The sequence below is a fragment of the Malania oleifera genome, chromosome 2 (assembly GCF_029873635.1).
Source record: "Malania oleifera isolate guangnan ecotype guangnan chromosome 2, ASM2987363v1, whole genome shotgun sequence".
In the NCBI taxonomy this organism is placed as follows: Eukaryota; Viridiplantae; Streptophyta; class Magnoliopsida; order Santalales; family Ximeniaceae; genus Malania; species Malania oleifera.
In genome coordinates this window covers 76,569,808-76,597,517 of record NC_080418.1, presented here as the reverse complement: position 1 = coordinate 76,597,517, position 27,710 = coordinate 76,569,808, and positions in this window count along the sequence as shown.

Here is a 27,710-nt window from a genome sequence, read left to right as displayed (position 1 = left end):
GCTTCATGTGCTGAATCATCTATTGAATATTGTGAAAATTCTGCTATTGATACACTTGATGATTTTCATGAATAATATAAGAATATATTATGCTTTGAATCATCTATTGAAAATTATGATTATACTGTTGACATTGCATGCAATGATTCATGTGAAAATTATTGTGTTAATTCTTTTGATGAATCATGTGTTGAATTGAATAATAAAAGCATGCTGCCTTATGAAAAACTAGAAAAGACTTTATTGAAAATGCACAAGTTTCTAGTTAGAGCATCCAAGCATAAAATATTTTTGAAGAATGAGAACAAAAGAATAGAAAAATAATTAAAGGGGCTAAAAAATTATCATGCTATTCTTGAAAAGAAAAAGATTGAGAAAATATTGAAAATTATATACTTTGGAATCAAAAAGAAAATTATTTTAAAAAAGGGTCGAGGCTTGATTCATAAATCCCATAGTCATTCATCTGCCTCTGTTTGTAAAAATATAACAAATAAGCAAAACTCTTCACGCATATACAAAATTTGCTTATTTAGTAAAATGAAAGGGCACATCAGTTTTAATTGTCTATTTAGAAGTGCTCGAGACCTAGACAAAGAAATGATATGGGTGATCATGAAAGCAAACCCCGTAGGTCCTACGGAAAAATGGATTTAAATTAATATTACTTAATTATTTAATGCTTCCTTAGATCCTAGGCTTTGGTTTAGGGGGTTATGATGACTGTAGGTTTAGGAAGTGGTTGTTGCTTAAAATGAAAATCTTAGCATACGTACTCACCTATCTTGTTATATTAAGAATCTTAATCCACTTCCAAATGGACATGACATCTATGCCTGGTATTTAATTCAAAATGCTTAACCCATGCTAACATAAAAATCACAAGTTTAAGCATACTTTTGTCCATGGCATAGAATTGAGTTTTAGGGAATTCGTCTTGCCTTATATCATTTTACCCTAATCTCATTAGTCAAAACTTGGTCATCACTCTAGGTATAAGCACTGATAATAAGTTCTTAATCTACGGGTGCTTATTTTAAGACATACTTCATAATCAAATTAGAGGCATCCACTAGGGGATTTTTTTCCTTTGAGTTTAAATTATAACTCCTCTAATTTTGGTTCACCATCCCATCCATAGGACTCCTTACCAAACCACGATCATATTCGGTAAGGTTTCACCCATTCCTTGGTTCGTATTCTTGCTTCTCTGTGTGATCATATCCAAAGGGTACTTGCCACTCTCCAAAGAGCATGGTCCTAAGAATTCATACTTTTAAATGCTCTTGGCTAAAATTGTTAGGACATAATCTTTTACTTGTGTGTCATAAATAACGTTCTGCTTCCTCAAATACTCTTCTAAACATAATAGATATTTAATCCTTAAGAGTATTTAATTTATAATTCTCTCACAATGCTCTCAAATTTTAAATCAAATCTTTTAGAGCTTCATATCCTTCGTGATGAGTTGAATGGCTAAGTTGGTTGCAGCAAGTCTTAATCTAGATGAGTGCACAAAATTCAAGTAGACCTATGCATATGCAGTTTAAATTGAAAGGCATTCCATCTTGTGCCTCTTACGCATGGAAATTCATAAAAGAAAAGGGGCATGTGTTGGCTTTTGACTCTAAAGAAGTATTGTTTATGACTTTTTGGTCCGATAAGCCTAAGAATTCAAAGCCAAGAGAAAATCATTGAAAATATTATAACTCTTAGTTTTTGAACTTGAAGATGAAAGAAAAACATAAAATGAGTTGAGTGCATAACTCAGGGGGAGCATTTATCCTTCATATCTATATAACTTAACATGCTCTCATATCCTTATATCTTTTATGCCTTATGCTTATATATGTGCACAACATTGCCGCACTATCCATGATTTAAAATAGTTAAAATTTCTTTGATGAATAATTTATGCATTTTCCTAGCACGAACTATTATTGAGCTATATTGAATATCTTTTGTTGATTACTATTGGATTGCATGCTTGTATTGAATGCCTCTTGCATGGCGGACGTAGTGGATGTGAATTGCATGCTGGTAGTGGATATAGGTTTTTGTGTGCCTTAAACTAAATTATAAATTTTTTGTTTGAACCTATCAAGTACAAGTTTTATGGGAAAATATCCAATTTACAGATGGCATACTGCCTAAATTTCAATAGGAATTTTCACAACTTAAAACCATGTACAAAGACGATTATGTTAAAATGAAAGTTAAAATATTTTTTTTGAAAGTATGAGTGAAAATTAATTGAAAATCAATTTCATCCTCACATAATCATCAAATGATTAGGGGAGCTCAGCTCCATCCCTATAGAGAAAGCTTAAAGAAGCAATATGTATCACTTTCATTTATTGAATATCGAGGCTCTTCTGAAATCCCTGAACATTACATCCTGTGCTTAACGCTTTATGATATGATATAGTTCTTGGTTCATGAACTGCATATCATGCCTTAATATATATTCTCTAATGCATCTATGGTCTATAGGGACAATTGTACTGATAAGGATAAATATAGTTGATTAATAATCAGTATGATTGGCTTAAAAGTTTCAAAATGATGGCTTATACTACTAGGCATAATGAAATAGTTCTTTATCTGGTATAAGCAGTTTATTGCATCGAAACTAGAATTCAAATCGATAGGGGGAGCATCCAAACATTAAAATGCCTATCTTGTTATGCTCTCTAATATCTTCAGCTTAGATTTGGCTTGAACTCTTTGTGGCATGTGCTTAAATGAAATGATCTTTGTGAAAATCTTAAGTTAATATATATTTCTTTGCCACATGTTGTTTGTGTTTGCCATGTGATCCTTGCTTTAAATTTTCTGACATCTTAAGGATCATTGTGGTTGTAGTTTTCTAGTTATATTTTAGTATGTGCTTACTTGACAAGCCAGAAAATTTGTATTTGCTTGCTTTAAATTAAAATCTTTTTTCTCAGCAAGCACACCCCCAATATCTTTTGCAAATATCAAAGGGATATATATGTTTTTAAAATTGCATAACTGGTTCAACAACTTCATATAAAAATGCATGCGAACTAGTTAGATTGTTTTATGCTCAAACATTCTATTTGGTATCATATGCAGTGTGCTTTTAACTCAAATCTTTTACGAGTCTTACGATATGTTTCAATTGCATTGGTTTGTGTATATTTTTGGTCTAATCATGTTTGTTATGTCATTTGGACCTTTTTAATGACCAGTTATACAGTTTGTGTGCTTCATTGCTATATTTCATGCTTTGTGAATTTGTTTATGGTTTGCAATGCATGACTATCATATTTCTTGCATGTTGATAGTTATACTCCTGTTTATTGTTCTTGATCATACTAGATTGTTTGGGTTAAGTAGTTGTGGATAAACTGTTAAGTTTAAAACTCAAAACAGGTCATTTTTATACAGGTATTTTTGGGAAAATGTCCTATTTTCAAACGGCATGCTGCCGAAATTTAAAAAAAAGAAAAAAAATTTTCCCAAACCTATCTTGTATATTAATGCATTATACCCAATGCCTATGACTACACATTTTATATGCTTCATAACCCTTTTTGTTGTTTCCAAAAGGGGGAGAAGGAGAAGAGAAAAAGCAAAAATTGGGTCGTACAAAGGCAAAAATGGGTCGTACTTTTAAAAACAAATGTTTGTATTGAAAAATCTTTAACATTATGCATATTGCCAAGGGGAACCTTTCAAGGCTACCCCCACTTTTTGCATGGTGTACTTGTCATCATCAAAAAGGAGGAGAATGTTGACCTCACAGGTCATACCCGGTTTTGATGATGACAAATACTCAAGTATTTGATGGCTATCTAGTTTGTGTACAGGGGATGTATTAGTAGATAAAGTGGTGGCACATGAAGTAAAGTCTGAAGACCCTAAAGATTATTTTATGTTGTAATTTATATTATCATTCAATTTGGATCTGTAATACTAAATATAGGAAAAAGGTCTGCAATAATCTCTGCATATCATGAATATAGGTTTGTTGTAGGCTCATAGACCTTAGAAAGACCTTAGGTCCCTACACAAATGCACAAGATAGTCCCTATAATCACTTACATTATGAAGGGAACGAATTGAAATGATTTGGATAAAAATAGGCAAAATTGTGAGAGGTCGGGCGACCGAACCCGTGGTGTTCAAAACACCTCATGCGCCTAAACCGTGGACTAGTCAACAAGTTGACCCGAGTTCAGCAAACCGAACTAAATGAACACATCATCCACGGGTGACTGAATCGCTGAGGTGACCCTTTTCACCAACTCAGCCAACCGAACATTTACGTTCAAAAGGGCCTCGGGCGACCGAAAACTTGAGTTCGGTTAACCGAATGATAAACCAGGTGACCGAAATGTGGAAAGAATGAAATCGCCTTAGCTCAGCATACCGAGCCTTGATTCGGGCATTTGAACGATCAAAAGAGCCTTTTTTAACTGAGTTTGTTCGGGCGACTGAACCATGGTTCAGCCACCCAAAAACTCTCGGGTTGTTTATTTTTTATCGAGGTTAAAATTGGTTAAACGAGTTTATTTTTTCTAAATGGCTTTTAAACTATTCTAATAATGCCCTATGAGTCCTTAACGGTCATAATTTGGGCTACTTCTATATATAGGGCCTCATTTGTGCAAATTAGAAAGAGATTAAGAAAAATCATTAGCAAAAATCCTCTTAAACTCAAAAAGCTTATTTTGCCTATTCTTACTCAAATCATCTCATACACTCATTCCTTTGTTTAATTCTAGTATTGTGAGTGCTGATTGTGTTATTGCTTTATTGTATATTGCTTAAATACTCTCATTAGAATGCTTGTTGATTGTTATTGATTTTGGAGAGTTAAGCAAGAGTTAACCCACATATTTAACTTAATAAATCTTGTGTTGGGAAAACTCATTAGCTTGAGGATCTTAGCATTGTTATTGTAAGAATCCTAAAGCAACAATTTTTGTATGCAAAGTATTTTACAAGCTATATTTTGCAAACAACTCTTGTGCTTATTTCATTGAGGAAAATATTTTTGAGTTGGTTTGAATATTTTTGCTAGAATCTTTGAAACCCTAATCTATTATTGAGATTTGGTATATCTTGTTTCAAAGATTAACTTGTTAGAACACTCTTGAGCATATATGAGATTATACATTGCCGAGTGTTGCTTGCACAAAATCACATCACTAAGCTTACAATTCCTATATTATTGATGTGTAGTTGATTGATATTGGTACAAATCTACTTGTTTAAGAAGAATTTCCATGTATGTAAATTTCATATATTTTTTATTCCAGGCATGGGCTTGAAGAGGGAGACTAGCCTTATGGAATAGTTCTGGATTAGCTTAGACCCGGTTAGGAAAGTTAGGTGCACGATCCAAGTAAGGTGTAGGTTGAGGTCAGCCTGTGAATTGACCTGATTGTAACCGGTGCTGCTCCACCCGTTAAGTGAGCATTAGTGGAATCCTCGGACTTGCGAGTTAGAGGCAGGGACATAGGCACAGTTGGCCAAACCCCGATAACATATCGTGTGTACACTTTACTTTTCCATAATTTATTTTTTACACATGTATGTTATTTTATAAATGTCACGCATGATTTAATTTCCACATATTATCTGCACATTTGGGTTTATGTGTATTTAGAAAGACCCTAAGTTGTGAAATACTACTGTTGGATTAGCTGAACCTAGGAGAGAAATTTTAAATACCCAATTGACCCCTCTTGGGAATACACCAAGGCTAACAAAGTGTAAGTTGGGGGTTGTGATGAGTCCTTGAAATGCATGATTTTAGAATCTCGTTTACCTTTGTTTTTCCTTGTTTTATTATGTAATTACTCAGAGTTATCATTGTTCAGAGCTATGTAAGACTTGTTCATCATTTTAGGAAAAATAGGTTAAAACTAAGGAATTAGGCGTACGAGAAGCTAAAGGAGAATTCAGGGACATGCAAAGCTCAAATTAGATGCTCAGACAAACTCCTGAAGCTCCAGATAATCAAAGGAAAGGAAGACTTTGCTCGACCAAGGGGTGCGACTAGAAACCCAAGGGGCGACTAGGTCCTTGCTAGCAGAATCCAAGGTTTAGACTAAGGAAGAATTGCTACAAGGGTTGACCAAGCCCTCGACCAAATGACTCTCAAGGGTGACCACGTTGAGATACCGAGGCAGGACTGAGATCAGAAATACCAAGAGCCTCGACGATGTGCTCGACTAGAGAGTCCATGAGGTGCAACCATGTCGAGTTTTTGAGATTCCCTAAAGTTTGAGATCCTGCAAATCTCGACCATCAACTCGACTAGCAAGACCCTATGGTGTGACTGAGTCGACAATGCTGAAGATTCAAATCCTTACTTTCCCAGGAGAATCGAGCAGGGGATGCATAAGGAAGACATGAGAGCAACTTAGTTGATAGTGACGATCTTCTATGCGAGATATGCTACAAACTTTCTTAAAATGTGAAAAAAAAATTGTAAACCCTAAATCAAGTAATTGCTATGAACATGAGCTCGAGGTTCCCTTTGGCCTCTTTTAGGTTAGTGAGAGACTTGAGACGTCATTAAGAGCCAAGTTAGAGTACGAGTAAAGTAGATTTCAATTCCTATTTTGGTTTGTGCATGAAGTGTCCGATGACCTGTGATAATCGACGACATTTGTGCAATCTCCATGTATATTACATGATCATTCTCTTATTTCTTATGGCATTTGTGATAGACGTACTAAATACAAAGGATCGATCTTTTAGTTGCTTTCTCTTTACTGCTTTCTTTTACATGCTTTCCTTTACCACAATTGATTTATTGCTTTGAATAATGATGAAAGGTTGCAGTAAGGAATAACACTACTATTGTTTTAGTCAGGATTAGTAGTTGGCTACGGATACGCGGAGGTGTTCGTGATCATTGAGACAAGGTATGTTTCGGTTCCTTACCATGCTTTGGACGGTTGGTGCACCCTTGCTACCCTATGCCCTCGAATGACCCTCTCCTGCTTTGGCCTGAGATGGCGCAGGTTAGTACTCTTATGTATTCCTGGTTGAACGTAGTCAGAGGCAAGAAGTCCAGCACCTGATTCATAATCTTAGCATTGCTTTGTAGGGGTAGGGTAATATAGTTTCTACTTGCTTTCTTGTAGTTGGTTAGATCTCACGCATTGCAAAATATCATCTTTCTATCTTTCTTTTTACACAAGACATTAATAAATTGATTGATGAAAGGTATACAACTACACAATTTAGTCCTTATGGATTGACACCCGACTTCCCCACTTTCTACTGAACTTGGGAATAGTTAGGTTTTATAAATATTACTTTGGGTAGTTAAGGACCCAAGGCTTGGCGAGCCTACCAGTTATGCACACACACATAAAACAATTAGGAAAAATAAGAGAAAATCAAAAGAAATAAGAAGAACAATGAATTACATGGTTCCAGAATGTGCCTACATCCATGAAGCCCCTATGCAATTTTCACAATCATCAAATAAAAATTGCCTAAGGATTTCAACCCTTAATTACAATATAGATATACAAACTCATATGAAAACCCTAAAATGCCCTTATATGATAATATAGTTACACTACACCTTAAGTCAAACGTACTATATCATTCACCCCCCCCCCCCCCAAAAGCGCTTAGTGCAGGCACCCCTCTTAGGCTTGGTTAAAGTTGACAGAAGGTTTCGTGAGGTCTCAAGGGCCCTATAGGCCCTTATGTCATCCCATTTGTGTCAAATTTCAAGTGGATAACCCCTCTAAATACAAGTCATAACTCAGCAATCTTCACCTTGACAAATATTCACCCCCTTAAAGCTTTCATATTTGTACCTCCACCTGAAGTTGCACATCATTGATTTAGTAACCAGCAATATCAAGTAAATTCAAGCAATGTAAGAACTTCTTAGTAACAAACTTTGTCAACATGTCATCTGCATTTTCTTATATAGCCACCTTAACTAACTAAATCTCATAACTACCAATCAACTCTCATATCTTATGATTATTACTGCAATATGATTTGTTGTAGTACGATGGACTTGATTCATTGCTAAGTAAATAGCACTCTAATTGTCATAATGCAAATGAATAACTTGCTGCTTTATGCCAAGTTCAGTTACCAATCCCTTCAACCACAAAGCCTTCTTTGCAATCTCTTTCACTACCATGTACTCTACATTAGTGGTAGGTAATTCAACAAATGACTGTAACATGGATTTTTAGAAAATAGGTCCACCTACCATAGTGAATACATAACCTATGGTGGATCTTCTATCATCCAAACCTCTTGCATAATCTGCATAAAAAAATCCTTGTACTAAAGCTAAAGCTTATCCTAATCAAACTCAATGTCAAAATTAGTTCCTTTGAAATACTTGAAAACCCACTTCAAAGCACTCCACTATTCATTGCCTAGATTTGCCATAAACTTACTTACTATACTAATTGCATGTGCAAGAACTTGGCAAGTACAAACCATAACATACATTGAGCAACCTATTGCATTTCCGTATACTGCCCTTGATATCTCCTCCATAACCTCCTCTGATTATGAACATTTTATTGAAGATAACTTGAAATGATTTTCCAATGGGGTAAACACTGGCTTAGCATTGCTTATGCTAAATCTCTTTAACACCTTCTCTACGTAAGACTTTTGAGAGATCCAAAGCTTTCGACCCTTACTATCTCTATGTATTTCCATCACAAGGATCTTATTTGTAGCACCGAGATTTTTCATCTTAACTTCCATGCTCAATAAGGATTTTAAACCTTTGACATCACATATATTCTTTGCAGCAATCAACATATTATCAACATATAATAGTAAAAAGATAAATAAACCATTAGATAGACTTCTAAAGTAAACACAACAATTATACTTACAATGGGTATATCTGATACTTATCGTATATGAATCAAAGTGCTTGTACCCTACCTTGGACATCGCTTCAAGCTATACAATGATTTCCTCAATTTTCAAACATAATTCTCCTTCCTACATTTTGTGAAACCTTACAGCTAGTCCATATAAATTTGTTCTTCTATGTCACCATGAAGAAATGTTATTTTAACATCTAGCTACTTTAACTCCAAATCAAAACTGAGTTATCAAGGCCGATAAAACCTGAATGGAGGTATGTCAAAAAATCAAAAAAAATATCTGATCATAGTTTATCCCTTCCCTTTAAGTGTACTAGTAAGGTTTGCCTTGCCAAGGTTTGGGTCCTCAACTACCAAAAATAAAATTTATAAACCTTACTACTCCCAAGTTTAGTAGAATAGTAAGTAGGGTGTCAATCCTCAGGGACTAAAGTGTAGTTATTTACCACTTCCAGCCTAGTTTACTATAACTTTGTGTAAAAGAAAAAAAGATGAGATTTTGATGGGGTTTTCTAATAACCTACTGAAAGCATGTAAATTCTATATTATCACTACTCCTACGAAGTAGATCTAAGATCATGAATAATGGCTAGACTGTTGTTTGGCGCAAGTCATGTTTGGTCAACTATCCGTCTTATGCTAACGACTAAGTGAACCATTCGAGGGCATAGAGTAGCAAAGGTGCACCAATCGTCTGGAGCATGATCGGGAAGCAAGTATACTTTATCTCAACAATCAAGAATCCACCCCATACATGAACAGTAGCCTAATCCATATAGATGACTGAATCCCTAACTAGGCTATCCTATCTCCTAGGGTATCATCATTCTCAAAGATATAAACTTACATGGTATTGAAAAGAAAGCATATAAAGGAAAGCAGTAAAGGAAAGCATGTAAAGAAAAGCATGTAAAGATGGCTTCAACTGCAAACTCAATAGTCTGTCACTAACAATCAAGCATACCACTAAAAACTCTAATCTACTTGGCAACATAAGGAATGAGAAGGTTGTCACAGGCCTTCATGAAACCAAGCATGAACCATGAGAATTAAGGTGTACTCCCAAGAGGAGGGGGGGTGAATTGGGTTTTAAAATTTTTTTATAAACTCTTTACTTGAGTGTTATCCCTTTTCACAATAATACTAATAAGCAACCTCACAATAACAATCAATAGTCCTTAGTATGTAAGTATATTACCACAATCTAAATTCAATCTTCTATGAATAAAAAATGTTCAAGATCAACTATAAATTTCAATGAGAAATATCAAGATGGAATTTCAGAAGATTGATCTCAAATACCCTACAATATACCTTCAATGGGCTATTCAAATTCACAAAGTTTACTTTAGCTATTTTCTCAAAATTTTAATATTCAGAATTTTTCAAATCATACAACCAATCAATTACTTGATTAAAATACCAAATAAAAATAGGATTTCTGTAAACTCCCAATATGCAGAAATTTAGTATTCAAGTATAATCTAATGCTTCAATCCAACGACAAACAATCAATATAGTTCCTTGATTAGTATTCCATCAATTCCCCAATATCTATTAAGTTCTCAACAATCAAATAAGCATACACGAAGTTGATATACTTGCAATACTTTAAAGAGATTAAGGGAAGAAGAGAGGAACACCAGATTTTTTTACAAGGTTCGGCCAGCAGCCTACGTCCTTGCCCCAAGCAACGCGCTGTGAGGATTCCTTTCCAACCTCTTTACTAGGCGAAGTTACAACCTCTCTCTATTCAAGGTGGAGACCCCTTTCTAACAAGAATGCCCCTTTCGCTAGTCAACGATCCAACAATACTGAATTGTCAAACAAAATAGAAACAAGGAACAACTTTGTTCGTACAAGAAACACTATTAGTTAGAGCAGATTTGTATAGTTTAAATTCAATATACTTCAATCAATAAAAAATATAGAAGATGAAGCTCAGAAGAATATTACTAGGGTTTTGATTTAGATTTGAAAATTTCAGCAAACTTGATCAGAAATTCATGGATTATGTCAGCAATATCACAACAGTATTTCAAAAAGTATTTTAGAAAGATAACTCTGAAGTTTGATTTGTATGTGCGTTGATAGGTATATAATTTGTGAAAATATCAAGTATTTATAGAGTAATAAAGTATCTTACCATTTTCCCAAAGTTTTCTATAAGTTTGGAGCCTAAGAAATCATTTTTATAAACCTTCCCAATGTTGTTTTAAAGTTAAAACATGTGCTTCAGTCGACTATACCCCGAGGGTTAGTCGCCTGAGCTTTTTATGTTCAGCATATTTTGAAAAACCAGTGAAGAGTCCATCGACTAGGCTTTTAAGGGTTAGTCACCTGCCTCAGTTTTTTTCGCTAAAAAATCATTAGTAGAAAATGTTAGTCACCTGGTGAAAATTCATGAGTCACCTATCTTGCTTGCAACTTCAATGTTCTTCAAAATTGGATTTCAAGGCTCATCTTTAAACTTGTAAATCTTATTTGAGACTTAATAAAAATATTTTCCATGGTTTAAAAACAGGTCTCTAAGTCAACGATACTTCCTAAGAGCTTCAAGCATCAATATTGAATTTTTTGAAGTACTTACATGAGACTCTTAAAATAATCTTTCTAAGCACTAATTCTTCATGCTTTATGTTAGCTTTACCGTGATCCCAAGAGGGGGGGTGAATTGGAATTTTTAAATTTTACCTCCTAGGTATTCCTTTCTAACAACAGTATGTTCACAAGCCTAGGGTCAATCTAATGCAATTAATGTAAATATACCTGAAATTAAATAGGGCAGTTTAAACAATCATATAAGCACTAGAAAGCAGTAAAGAGTGGATGACACAGAGATATGTTATCGAGGTTCGGCCAACTGCCTACGTCCCCGCCTTGGCTAACCAGCACAAGGATTATCACAATACCTTGCTCACTTAAACGGGTGGAGCGTCACCTATACAAACCAGGTCAAATTACCACAGGGCTGACCTCAACCTTTACACCAATCCTTACTGGGCTGGATTACCGCCCCCTCAGGCCACGCCTGGAATCCCTCAGATATACAATCAAAGGTACAATACAAGAGTGCTTTCACGTAAAGCAGATTTGTACCACAAGTGCGCACAAACACAAACACCACAGATGATTTAATAATGTAAGCTCTGTGTGGTCTAAATATGTCAACTCTCAGCAATGTTTTCTATCTGTGTAGCAAGTACGTGAGAGTGTCAATAATAATCTGTGTACTTCAAAATATTCAGTCAAGAGTGTTCACACAGAATATCAAACAAGCCTCAATATTACCAATCAATAGAATGCGTATATGCTTGGATTGCAAAAAGGATAATCTTTGTTTTCGGCAAATGATATATATATATATATACTTGTATAAATAATACCACAAAGATTGATATATCACACACACGAATATCTTTTCACAAGTATATCAATATGAGCACCACAAGATATTTGGTAATGTTTGAAAGTATTTTTGCAATCTCCAAACAAAAACGAACTTCCTAAGATATTGCAACGAGAATGCAATACTTGGGATGTCACAACAAGTCTTTCTTAGGGCAGGCTTATTGGCAAAGCCTCCTAAGAAAACTTAGGTTATGCTCTCAAAAATCGATTCAAATATTGCAACAATAAGGAGAGCTAACCTTTAAGTAAAAGTACTCAATACACTTACAAATGATTTGGATGAATGAAGAGTGTAAGCTTGAGTAGGTTTCAAAAGAAGTGTGAGTAATAAGAGGCAAAAATGAGTATTTTGGCTTGAGAGAAATTTTGTTAATCTTTTTGCTAATCCGTGCTTAAATCACCAAATGAAGGAGTATATATAGACATACTAAAAATTTTGACCGTTGGGGACTTATTAGGGATTTTTGAAAAAAATTAATGACACTTAAGATAATTTAACCCTGTTTAAAAAATTATTAACTGCGGTAAAAATAGGAGCAACCCGAGAGGTCCGGTCGACCAAAAGTGTTTCGGTCGACCGGTACTCAAGTAGCTCGGTCGACCGGGGGCATTTTGAACTGAGTGGTCGGTCGACCGGGAAAGGGCGATTTTCAAAAATACTGAGGTTCGATCGACTGGGGCCTTTTTGAACTACATGACTCGGTCGACCAGACCGCTGAGAATCCTCCAAAAACCCTTCGGCCGACCAGGTGGTTTGTAGTAAAATTTTGGTCAATCGACCGGGGGGTCAAAATGTTGACTCCCAGGGTGTTCGGTCGACCGAGGTCAAATGACCTGTAAGGGGTCGGTCGACCGGGCCTGGGTCAAACAGTTTACCCGGACCGGTTTCGGTCGACCGTGCCAAATTGAACTGAGTTGGCCGGTCGACCGAAAGTGCATCAAGTGTGCATTTCGGTCCTTTCTTGCAACATTCAAACCTTATTCAAGTGCCTATTACATACAAGTGCAAAAGTGAGTGTCCTAAGGTCACTTGGGTCCAATTTGGAAACACCGAAAAAGTCCGGTGTTGGTCGACCTGGTTCACCCTAAGGTCTTTCTATGGTTCGGTTTGAGCTTGCAAATTAAATCATGCATGTGATGTGTGTGAGCTTATTACAAATCGAAAACCCTAATTACTTTTACAAACCAATTAAAGATATTACATTATGAAATAAAAACTTTGGTCTTCAGGCTTTTCTTGACTTTGTGCACATCGTTGTCTCAACACCTTTAGTTCCTGCACATCCTTCTAACACTCATTAGATATAATGAGTATTTGTCATAATCAAAATCGGGCGTGACCCGTAAGGTCAACAATCTCCCCCTTTTTGATGATGACAAATACTACAAGCAAAAATATAGGGTTAAGCCTAAGAAGGCTCCCCCTCACAATATGCATCTAATGTATTTAAATGAATAAGATCATTATTTTTGCCTATCTATTATCCATCTCCCCCTTTTGGCAACAGCAAAAAGGGCTATCGGAACTAAAGGTCTAGGCATGGGTTGTTAAGTACATTTATACAAGAGTAATCTTGGAAAGGGATTTTGAAAAATTTCGGCAGAGTGCCGTTTGTAAATAGGACTTTCCAAAAAAAAACTGTATAAGTGTAACCTGTTTGAGTTTATATTTCCTAACGGTTTATCCACAACTACTCAAACAGTTCAGTATGGTCCAACACAACAAGTAAACTATCAAAATGACCATGAATTTGAATAAATGATGCAATCATAGATAACAGTCAATATGGACATGCAATAACTGAACGTATGATGCAAGTATATAATCACCAACCAACTTTCACAATATCTCAAGCAAAAAGATAAGTCAACAATGGAACTAGTTGCTTAGGTTTGCAAAATTTTCATAAAGGAGCTCCCCCTAAATTTATGCAGGTTATTAAATATTTTAGTTTATGAAGCTTCTCTACTATGCATTAAGCCTAACTCACGTCTAATTTGTATGAATCTATCCTCAGGTAGTGGCTTAGTGAATATATCGGCCCACTGTTCATTTGTACATACAAATTCAAGAACCACATCTCCTTTTTGCATATGATCACGAAGAAAATGATGTCTAATCTCAATGTGTTTAGTTCATGAATGTGAGATAGGATTTTTAGAGATGTTGATTGCACTAGTATTATCACATTTAATAGGTATTGTTTCATAGTGCAATCCAAAATCCACAAGTTGTTGTTTCATATAAAGAGTTTGGGCACAACAGCTTCCAGCTGCAATATATTCAGCTTCGGCGGTGGATAAGGCAACTGAGTTTTGTTTCTTAGAGAACCAAGAAACAAGAGATTGTCCTGAGTAATGACAAGTGCTGCTAGTGCTTTTTTGATCAACCTTACTACCGGCAAAGTCAGCATCAGTGTAACTAACAATCTCAAAGGTAGTGTGCTTAGGGTACCAGAGACCTAGCTCTATAGTTCCAATAAGATACCTAAGAATTCATTTAACAGCTTTCAAATGGGATTCCTTAGGGTCAGCCTGAAATCTAGCACACATGCACACACTAAACATAATATTAGGCCTACTAGCAGTGAGATATAGGAGACTTCCAATAATGCCACGATATAATTTTACATCAACAGGGATTCCTTGCTCATCTTTATCAAGCTTTATGGAAGAGTTCATAGGTGTGCCAAGAATTTTGCAATCTTCCATATTAAATTTCTTTAGCAAGTCCCTAATGTATTTAGATTGGCATATGAAAGTTCCATGATTAGCTTGCTTAATTTGTAGACCTAAGAATAAACTAAGTTCACCCATCATGCTCATTTCAAACTCACTTTGCATGCATTTGGCAAACTCATTACACAACTCATCATTGGTTGCTCCAAAAATAATATCGTCCACATAGATTTGAACAAGGAGCATATCATCATTTTTGGACTTGATGAAGAGTTTAGTGTCAATTTTGCCACGGGTAAACTCATTTTCTAATAGGAAACCACTAAGCCTCTCATACCAAGCTCTAGGAGCTTGTTTCAATCCATACAGGGCTTTAGACAACCGGTAAACATGATCTGGATATTTATGATTCTCAAAACCGGGTGGTTGTTCTACATATACCTCTTCATTGATGTAGCCATTTAGAAATGCGCTTTTAACATTCATTTGAAACAATTTAAAATTTTTAAAAGCGGCAAAGGCAAGTAGCATACGAATGGCTTCTAATCTAGCAACAAGAGCATATGTTTCATCAAAGTCAATCCCTTCCTGTTGGTTATACCCTTGGGCAACTAATCTAGCTTTATTCCTAGTTACTATCCCATTTTCATCTTTCTTATTTCTATATACCCATTTAGTTCCAATGATGGTGTGCTCATTTGGCCTAGGAACTAAGGTCCACACTTTGCTTCTTTCAAATTGATTAAGTTCTTCTTGCATGGACATTACCCAAGATTCATCTTCTATGGCTTCTTTAATATTTTTAGGTTCTTCTTGGGATAAGAAAGCGGAGTGGTTTACTATATTTCTCAATGATGATCTTGTAGCTACTCCACGGGATGGTTCGCCTATGATTTGATCTATAGGATGACTTCTAATGTATTTCCACTCTCTAGGCAACTCTTGATTTCCATTCTCATTATCCTCAAGTGATTTTTCATTTGCTTCTTGATTTTCACTTGCATTATTTTCAATGGACATTTTCTCTAAACATTTTCTAATATCGATATCATCTTCATCATCTTTGTTAGAGAATGGATTAGACTCATCAAACACAACATGAATGGATTCAATTACAGCTAAAGTTCTTTTATTGAAAACCCTATATGCTTTACTATTAAGTGCATAGCCTAGGAAGATGCCTTCATCAGATTTAGAGTCGAATTTTCCTAGATGCTCATTATCTCTCAGCACAAAGCATTTACAACCAAACACATGAAAATAGGAAATATTAGGCTTATGGTTGTTCCACAATTCGTAAGGGGTTTTATTAATTGATGGTCTAATTAACACCCTATTCATAACATAGCATGCAGTATTAATAGCCTCGGCCCAAAAATATTTAGGTAAGTTATGCTCATTCAACATAGTTCTCCTCATTTCTTGTAGTGACCTATTCTTTCTTTCAACTACACCATTTTGTTGAGGTGTCCTAGGTGCAGAAAAATTATGAGATATGCCTTCTAAGTCACAATATTTTTCTATGCTTTCATTTTTGAATTCCGTGCCTCTATCACTTCTTATGTGAGTGATTTTATATCCTTTTTCATTCTAAATTCTCCTGCAAAGTTTGGTGAGATGTTCACATGATTCATTTTTATGTGCAAGAAATAACACCCATGTGAATCTAGAAAAATCATCCACAATTACACAAGCATAAGATTTACCACCAAGACTTTGCATAGAATTAGGCCCAAATAAATCTAGGTGAAGCAACTCCAATGGTCTAGTAGTAGATATGAATTTCTTTTTCTTAGAACTAGACTTTGTTTGCTTACCCATTTGACATGCATCACAAATTTTGTCCTTTACAAAAGACATTTTAGGCAGACCTTTAACCAATTCTTTTCTAACAAGTTTAGACAACAAGCCCATGCTAGCATGCCCCAAATGCCTATGCCACAACCAACTAGCTTCATTTATAGTGGAAAAACATGTTACTTGTTGTGAAGCTAAATTATCAAGAGATGTAGTATAAACATTTTCATGTCTCTCAGCAGTAAAAAGCACTTTGTGGTCCGTTTTATTTTCTACTATGCATTTGTCATTTTCAAATGATACTTTATATCCTATATCGCACAATTGACTTATGCTAAGTAGATTATGTTTCAATCCATCAACCAACAGAACATTATTAATAGTAGGAGAGGAATCCTTACCAACCTTACCTACCCCGATGATGCGTCCTTTGGCATTGTCGCCAAATGTCACGTAGCCTCCATCCTTGGGAACAATTGAAGTGAATTTTCCCTTGTCACCGGTCATGTGTCGTGAGCACCCACTATCTAAGTACCATCGGTCCTTGGATGAGGATGATCTTAGGCATACCTGCAAAATAAGCTAAGTGACTGATGCTGGTCCCCAAATTTTATTGGGTCCATGGGGGTTAGTAGCAGGGTCTCCTTTAACTACCCATACCTTCCTAATTTTAGCATGCTTATTCCTAAGTGGACAATCAAATTGAATGTGACCAATCTGTTTGCATTTAAAGCATATCAATCTACACTTAGGTTCTTTAGGAGGGATATGAGATTTTGACTCACGTGTAAAATGTCCTAAGTAAAGATTAGGTCGTCTAATATTTTCGATGCCATTAAAACCAAGACCCTCTTTACTTAAGGAATTTCTTTGAGCACCAAGTAATTTTTCAAAATTTTCTTTGCCCTTTGTGAATTTAAAGATGATTTTGGAGCTATCCTCCAATTTACTCTCAAGCTCAGCAATAGTGGTATCTTTTTCTTTTAAAATAGATGCATGAGAAGTTTTTGCCATGTTAAACAATTTTGACCAATTTTCACATTTCTTTTTCAAATCATTTTTCTCTTTGGTCATTTTGCCTAGCAATTTTGAAACACGAATATATTCAAATTGCAATTCTCTAAATGTAGGCATGCTGTCTGAATCACAATCATCAGATGAATAATAAGAAGATGATGAACTAGAAGAAAATACCTCATCATCGTGTGCCATTAAGCACAGATTAGCGACCTCCGTGTCACTATGATCTGAATCCGAGTCACTGCTGCTGAATTGATCCCATGAAGTTCCGGCTTTCATGGCTCTCTTCTTTTTCTTAGCCTCCTTTTTCAGTAGTGGGCAGTTGGGTTTGATGTGCCCCACTTTGTTGCAGTTGTAGCATGTAGGAGCATTTGATTTTTCCTTTCTTTTGCTGGACTCTCCCTTCTCATTAGTGGAGTCTCTATATTTTTTGAACGGCTTCCTGTTCTTCCTGAAAAATCTACTAAATCTTTTGGTTAGCATTGCCATTTCCTCATCAGTGTCAAACTCACTATCTTCACTAGATGTGTCATTTGATGCTTTTAGTGCAGTCACCTTCTTAGCACTGTTATGCTCATTAAGTCTTTCATTTATGGATAGTTCATAAGTGATTAAGGAACCTATCAGTTCATCTAAGCTCATGGCCTTAAGGTCTCTACCCTCAGTAATGGCCGTAGCCTTAGCTTCCCAAACAGGAGGTAAGCCTCTAAGGATTTTCCTGATCATCTCATATGTGGGATAGGTCTTTCCTAATGCATGCAGTGAGTTTATGATGTGTGTGAATCTAGTGTACATGCTCTGAATGGACTCACCTACATTCATCCTAAAGGCCTCATACTCACTGGTCAACATATCTATCCTACTGTCTTTCACATCTCTAGTACCCTCATATGTGACCTCTAACTTATCCCATATTTCTTTTGCAGTTGAACATGCCATAATCCTGTTAAATTCATTTACATCAAGACTACAATACAAAATATTCATAGCAGTGGCATTAAGACTAACAGCTTTCATATCATCATCATCATATTCATCCTCAGTCTTAGGAACCCTAGCTGCACCCTCAATTCTCATAGGGACATAGTTTCCCTTAGAGACAATCCTCCACACCTTCCAATCAGTATTCTGAAGGTAGATGCGCATCCTCTGTTTCCAAAAGGTGTAATTAACACCACTGAAAACGGGAGGTCGTGTGGAAGATGGTCCCTCAGGGAAAGGGGTCACGGAGCTATGAGCCATGTGTGATCTTTGTGCAAAATAACAATTAGTCTATGCTACGTGGCTCTGATACCAATTGTTAGCTTTACCGTGATCCCAAGAGGGGGGGTGAATTGGTATTTTTAAATTTTACCTCCTAGGTATTCCTTTCTAACAACAGTATGTTCACAAGCCTAGGGTCAATCTAATGCAATTAATGTAAATATACCTGAAATTAAATAAGGCAGTTTAAACAATCATATAAGCACTAGAAAGCAGTAAAGAGAGGATGACACAGAGATATGTTATCGAGGTTCGGCCAACTGCCTACGTCCCCGCCTTGGCTAACCAGCACAAGGATTATCACAATACCTTGCTCACTTAAACGGGTGGAGCGTCACCTATACAAACCAGGTCAAATTACCACAGGGCTGACCTCAACCTTTACACCAATCCTTACTGGGCTGGATTACCGCCCCCTCAGGCCACGCCTGGAATCTCTCAGATATACAATCAAAGGTACAATACAAGAGTGCTTTCACGTAAAGCAGATTTGTACCACAAGTGCGCACAAACACAAACACCACAGATGATTTAATAATGTAAGCTCTGTGTGGTCTAAATATGTCAACTCTCAGCAATGTTTTCTATCTGTGTAGCAAGTACGTGAGAGTGTCAATAATAATCTGTGTACTTCAAAATATTCAGTCAAGAGTGTTCACACAGAATATCAAACAAGCCTCAATATTACCAATCAATAGAATGCGTATATGCTTGGATTGCAAAAAGGATAATCTTTGTTTTCGGCAAATGATATATATATATATATATACTTGTATAAATAATACCACAAAGATTGATATATCACACACACGAATATCTTTTCACAAGTATATCAATATGAGCACCACAAGATATTTGGTAATGTTTGAAAGTATTTTTGCAATCTCCAAACAAAAACGAACTTCCTAAGATATTGCAACGAGAATGCAATACTTGGGATGTCACAACAAGTCTTTCTTAGGGCAGGCTTATTGGCAAAGCCTCCTAAGAAAACTTAGGTTATGCTCTCAAAAATCGATTCAAATATTGCAACAATAAGGAGAGCTAACCTTTAAGTAAAAGTACTCAATACATTTACAAATGATTTGGATGAATGAAGAGTGTAAGCTTGAGTAGGTTTCAAAAGAAGTGTGAGTAATAAGAGGCAAAAATGAGTATTTTGGCTTGAGAGAAATTTTGTTAATCTTTTTGCTAATCCGTGCTTAAATCACCAAATGAAGGAGTATATATAGACATACTAAAAATTTTGACCGTTGGGGACTTATTAGGGATTTTTGGAAAAGATTAATGACACTTAAGATAATTTAACCCTATTTAAAAAATTATTAACCGCGATAAAAATAGGAGCAACCCGAGAGGTCCGGTCGACCAAAAGTGTTTCGGTCGACCGGTACTCAAGTAGCTCGGTCGACCGGGGGCATTTTGAACTGAGTGGTCGGTCGACCGGGAAAGGGCGATTTTCAAAAATACCGAGGTTCGGTCGATTGGGGCCTTTTTGAACTACATGGCTCGGTCGACCAGACCGCTGAGAATCCTCCAAAAACCCTTCGGTCGACTAGGTGGTTGCAGTACAATTTTGGTCGGTCGACCGGGGGGTCAAAATATTGACTCCCAGGGTGTTCGGTCGACCCAGATCAAATGACCTGTAAGGGGTCGGTTGACCGGGCCTGGGTCAAACAGTTTACCCGGACCGGTTTCGGTCGACCGTGCCATATTGAACTGAGTTGGCCGGTCGACCGAAAGTGCATCAAGTGTGCATTTCGGTCCTTTCTTGCAACATTCAAACCCTATTCAAGTGCCTATTACATACAAGTGCAAAAGTGAGTGTCCTAAGGTCACTTGGGTCCAATTTGGAAACACCGAAAAAGTCCGGTGTTGGTCGACCTGGTTCACCCTAAGGTCTTTCTATTGTTTGGTTTGAGCTTGCAAATTAAATCATGCATGTGATGTGTGTGAGCTTATTACAAACCGAAAACCCTAATTACTTTTACAAACCAATTAAAGATATTACATTATGAAATAAAAACTTTGGTCTTCAGGCTTTTCTTGACTTTGTGCACATCGTTGTCTCAACACCTTTAGTTCCTGCACATCATTCTAACACTCATTAGATATAATGAGTATTTGTCATAATCCAAACCGGGCGTGACCCGTAAGGTCAACACTTTAGCTTCCAATCTTTGTTTCCACCTTGAACTCTATCTTCTATAAGTTTCATCCTATCTCATTTCTTTAAGTATAATCGTCAATCATTCTCTTTAGACCCTTGAACTTGATCTTAGGAACACTTTTGAAGCCTGAAAACTTACCGAAACAAACAAGTTAAGTATTCTTAATTTGGTATCATCAAAACCTGAGATTAAGCCTTGTTAGGCCAACAAACCAGAACAAGAATGTAAATCAAAAGCAGTAAATCTATTCTACTTGGTTCTCAATGGCTTTCTAGGTTTGTCACTAACCCAAAAAAGGCCAAAGAGGAACCCTAAGCATATAGATTGAACTTAGTTTAATACCCAAAAGGGTTTACAATATTTGAAATTCAAAATAGGGAAAGTTTGTAGGAAATCTCACGCAAAAGATCATCGCTGTTGACCTAGTCGCACCCTTGTTTTCTCCTGGTCATGCCCTGGCCAAGGCTCGTAGGAAATCAGGAATTCAAACTTCAACATCTTTGACCTTGTGATACCCCATGGATGAAAGACTTAAAAAGATTAGATGTTACTACCCATATAAACAAGATGCACCTTTCTTTTCGGAAGCTTTCCCATTAAAAATCCGTGGTTAAGCGTACTTGCCTTGGAGCAATATTGGGATGGGTGACCTCCTAGGAAGTTTTCTCAGGAAGTGTGTGAGTGAGGACAAAACACACTGAAAAGGACACGTGTTGATCTATGGGGCTAGTCATTAGTCCGATAAGGCCCGCCCCCCTGTTGTCTGGTCCAGGTGGAGGAGGAGAGATGCAGTACTCCCTGGCAGACCTAGGTTAGGGCGTTACAGACCTGGTCTGCACTAATGGGTCTTACTGGTCGAGACTTGCAGGATCTCAACTTCAGTTCAACTTAAAGGCCTCGACTTGGTCGCCTCTCAAGGTCTCCCTAGTCGAACACTTGGTCTAGATTCTAAGTATGTCTAGCTCAGTAAGCTTCAGTATCTCGACTTGGTCACCCTAGATGGCCACTTTGTTGAACCTTGTAGCAATCCACTTTCATTTTGAACCTTGGAGTTTGTAGCTTCTGATTTGGTCACCCAAGTGATAGCTGATCACACCACATGGTCGAACAGGGTCTTCTTTCCTTTGATATATTAAGGCTCTAGGAGTTTGGTTGAGCATCTGATTCGAGCTTTAAGTATCCAAAATACTCCCTTGGTTTCTCGTAATGCTTAACTCTTTGGTCTTAATCTATTTTTCCTGAAACATGAACAAACCTTGTATAACTCTGAACTATGATAAAAAAGGTTAATTACATGCTAAAGGAGGACAAAAAAAAATGTAAATGGGGGCTTAAAATTGTACATTTAAAGGACTCATCACAACCACCAACTTACACTTTGCTAGTCCTCGAGCAATGAAAAAACTAAGAAAACTAGGAAAATCCTATCTATGTCCTCTTTCGTTGGAAACACGGTTGCATTTACCGTATGCTACAAGGCTTTAAACCCCTAGGTTAATCCTGGTGGATGAGTTGTAGTCTCGTGAGGGCTTCTAGGGTGGTACCCACAAACACTAATATCAGTGAACATAAATTAAGGTAACATGCAATACAATTATGCCATTTCACGTACAAGTATATAACCTAATTAAACACAGGTTCCTCTATACATGACTTCGTCATACACACAACTCTGCAACAAATTACTCATGTAAGTCTCAACGGTGTACAACCATCAAGAAAAGCATAACTCACAGAGAATCAGCCAGTAATTGCAATTCAGAGTTAATATCATCATGTAAATTCAATTATGGATAGGCCACATCACAAGGCATGTGTAAAGTGCATGATTCATTACACTCAGGTTACCCTTGGACACCTATAGAACGGTTGTTTTGACTCAGTCTCATTGGTATACCCTAAAAAACACTCAAGAAGATAGGTTCACTCTCATATGTGGGGAAGAATGTCATGATCAAACATCCCACATATTTTGAAGAACTGTCGCTAAACATGGAGTGAACTAGCCTCATAAGAATGGGATCCAACCAATTGACGAGGTGTCAGGTCCTTCACACTAACGCCTTCTCACCTACTTGCCACATCCAACCAAGACCACCCTAGATTAACCTATTTATAAACCAGGCATGAACACATCTTATGCATTAGACAGCTGAAGAATCTTCATACGTACAGGATTATGTGTGTTGTGTCCTTAGCTTGACCCTTTTATATTTGGAGCAGGTATTTTTTGTATTTTTCATTTTCTTTTCTCTTCTACTCATTCTTTTATATCTTTTTTCTTTCATGGTCAGCTAGGACAATTTTCACAACTTTTATGTCGTATTCATACTACCAATAGGAAATTAATCTCAAAAAGGAATTCATGAAATAGGTCTATATCTAGGGATGGCTTAATTTTCATGTCTTGAGTAGGCTACAAGACCTAGGTTTATATCTCCCGACTAGACATCACCTCTAGGCTAGCAAATGCAAGAACTAAGACTAGCATGCAAGGAAAATTCAGAAAAAGGAAAGTTGAGTTCCATAAACTCAAAGTTTGATGTTGAAAACTCAAGAAATAAATGAAAGGCTCAAAAGTACCTCACAAGGTGTCATAGTCGCCACGGTTGTTCTCTTAGTGCTCTCAAGGAACCCTAAGTGTTACGAATCACGTGAAAGTGCGTCCTAGCCTTGCAAAGTACCATGTGAATACAAGAACTTACACAACCATATTAACATGAATGAACCATTAGTCAACCCTCTTATAAAGTGGGAAAGTAATATATTAGCTATAGTGTGTGAAACTATACATAAGCAACTCACAACTTCGTCAGTGAGTATAACAAGGTCATCTAAATAATAAGGTAATATAGAAGCATGTAAAGGGCATAAATAGTGTTAGCATGGTATGAAAGAGATAATGTCACAGAAAATTTTGAAAAATTGTCATTTTTGTGCTTGAAATGTGTCATGTAGTGTTCCTACCCCCAAACCCCAACTTAAAACTTCAGTGTCCCTACTGAAGTATGGAAAGAAAGAACCTGGAATGAAAAGGAAGGAAACACTACATGGTACTATGAATTCAATCAGTGTACCTACGTTAGTAACAACCATAAAATCAAGAAATAGCAAAAACACGCAATAATACATAGAAGCACAAAACACACGTCAAAAGAACTATGTAGTATTCATTAATATCAACGACAGTACAATGTATATAGAATGTCAAAGCACATGTACAACTCTTCCAAAAACATGGTGTTACATATAAAAAGAAAATACGAGTAAAAGAAGAGAAAAGAAACAACTAAAGTGTGCCTAAGCACAATACATATGCAGAGAGAAAATCAATGCATCCTAAACACCTAGTCCTCGTTTGACTCCATATCAGAATTAGAAATAGGGTAAGGATTATGAGGAGAATTTCCAGGGCCAAAAGAGGTTGCCACTGCATCGGTTATTGCATGGACCATCGCCACCATCAAGCTCTAGATTGTAGGGGTCAGATAGGGAAGTGGCATGGTTGGCCTAACTAGACTAAATGACTATGAAGGGGACATGACTTCTAGATGCCTAAGGGAAACAACCAAGGTTGGCGCCGTAGGGGTTGGTGTAGTAAAACACACTTGGTGCAATTGAGGCTCCTCATAGGATACCCCTGAGGTTACCACCTCCTTTAACTGCTGGACCTGCTCAACTGAGGCTTTATGTTCCCATGCGGATGATTCACTCCTTGATGGGTTGTAGACCCTCGGCCGCCTAGAACGTGGGGATTGGGCTTTCTTCCCATCAATCTGCGATCCTATGCATAGGTGCATCTTCACTAGGAGTGGAAATAGAGGAAAAATAGAGAAGAAGAAGAGGTACAAGTGCCAAGAAGCAAACGGTCAAAACCCTAGATTTTCAAACAAGGTTCAGCACAAAAAGGAGGTTGCCATAGTCAAATATGGAGGCTAGAGGACCATCAAATGCTCTGTGGTGGTGGAGGAGCTCGGGTAACTAGGTCGGATGGAGGGGCGATGAGGGAAGACTGAGTGAACAGTGGTGAGTGTGGTTAGGGCTTTGTGGGAGAAAAGGATTTAAAAATGTAGCTTCGACAGTTTCGACCAAGTCTCACTAATGTTGTGATGGTCGCGCTTGGTCGAACCCACCCACTTAGACAGAATAGTAACTTCTGACTAGGGTGCGCCCAACTCAGAGCTAGTTGTGCACATGGTCAAATCTCTTTGCAATTTATAAGTCCAAATAATTTTAGAGATTCGACCGGGTCGCTCTAAGGAAGTGATGGTCGTGTACCTGATCGAACTTCTCGGTACCTTGGAAGTTCAAAGGACTTTTCATGGTCCCACATATGCATGCTAGTTGCGCCTTGATCACACCCTTAACTAACCTAAAACCTACTAGAAGGACTCTAGACCCTATCTGCTTTACACTATATGCATCATAAGGACTCAAGAGGAGAAGAAAAATACTGGGGTTGCCTCCTAGAAGTGCAAAGTTTACCGTCTTTAGCCAGGCTCACTGAAAGTTAATGCCAAGCTCACCCTGGTTTGGAAAGCGGGGTTTTTTCCTCCATTTCTTCATTAAATCAGGTCTCACTTTCCCATAGTCATCCCTATAGTATGGAGGCTGAATAATGAATGGCCAGAATATGCTCATATGGATCCTCCTAGCTAGATATAGAGGGGCTCTCGGGCTGAAGTATATCCTATAAAAGGTCCCTCCATAGAATTGAGGGGGCCGTTTCCTCAACACATTCATCAATCATGTCAATGTCCACAGTTTGGATGTCTTCGGGTGGACATTGGGAAGTGTGGAATAGATTCAGCTGAAGCTGTATGTTGCCAAAGGACACGCCCATAATCCCAGTCCTACATTGAATGCGGCGTTAGCCATGGCTAAGAAAGTTCATCCTAATAGGACAGGCATCGGGTCCTTGGTTGGGTTTGTAGGTTCCATATCCAAGACAATGGAGTCAACATGATAGTAGAAATCCTCGACCTTGATGAAGACGTCCTCTATCACACCCTGGGGCTCTTTTACGAATCGGTTGGTGAAACTCAAGGTGACTGGGGTGGGCTTCAGCTCTTTTAAGTTAAATTTCTTAAACGTCGAGTATGAAAGAAAGTTCACACTCACCCCTAAATCTAAAAGAGCCCTATCAATCGTGTAATCGCTAATTACACATAATATGGTTGGAGCGTTGGGGTCTTTTAGTTAAGGAGGAAGGTGACCTAATAGAATTGAGCTCATATGCTCAGCTAGCCTAACTTGTTTATTCATGTGCACCCTCGATTTTTGCTTTTACGTGCACAAGTGCTTAAGGAACTTGACATACATAGAAACTTGTTTAATTGCATATAAGAGAGGAATATTGACCTTAACTTATCAAAATGTGTCCATGATGGAATCAGTGGTGGTCTCCTTCTTAGATTTAAAGGGTGCCTGAAGAGCTGTAGGGTAAGGAGCTGTAGGAATATAATGAGGAAGTGCTCCATCCTTGGAGAAGGTAAGGGTCGCGGTATCAGCTGCCATACTAGGAGAAGGAGGATCACATGGTTCATTATTAGTTTCTTCCCTTGTCTTCTCCCTACCTTTTTTTTTTGTCTCACATCTCCCTAACCCTATTGTTTACCTCCCGACCACTTCGAAAAATGGTCACAGCCTGGGCTTGCTTATTATATGACAAGGGTCCAGCAGCCAGCTCACATTCTACCCCATATTATCCTTTAGGGTTCACTAGAGGCAGACTTGGTAATTTACCCTCATCTCTCATACTTAAAGAGGTAGCTACTTACCCCATGGTGATGTCTAGCTTGGTAATCGAATGAGAGTGAGAGTGAAGTAAGTGCTGATATACTTGGCCATCAGCCTTAATAACCTTAAGAGCTTTCAGCACCATCTCCTAAAAAGAATCATAACTGGGTTGAGGAGGAGATGGTTGCTAAAAAGATGAAGGTCTAGGGGAAGAAATTGAAAGATTTTGAGTTTTGGTATAGGCAAGGAGGTGGAGCAATGGGTAAAATCTGAGGTCTTTGCGCTTAAAAACTCAGAATGAGAATTTAGGTATACTCCCAAGAAGGGAGGGGGGTGAATTGGGTTTTTAAAATTTCTTTATAACTTTGTTTCACAAATTACTTAGTTTAAGTATTAACCCAGCAAATTGATTTTCAACAATCACACAAACACAATAATATTGATCAACAATCCTTACAAGTTCAGTCAACAATCCTTTGAAAAATCTAAATTCAATCTTTTATGAATGAATGATGTTAAAGATTAGTTTGATCAAAAATCTCAGAACCTTAATATTTAGAATCAAAATTTTCTTCAACAATAAATAGTGACAATTTCAAAATAATTTTAGAAGGTTGATTTTATAAAGCCTGCAACTTTCTTTCAATGAAATAATTAATTTAACAAAATCAACTTCAGCTGTGATATTCAAAAATCAGTATTCAAATTTACTTTGAACTTGTTAAACCAACCAATGAAAACCAATATGTTCCTTGAT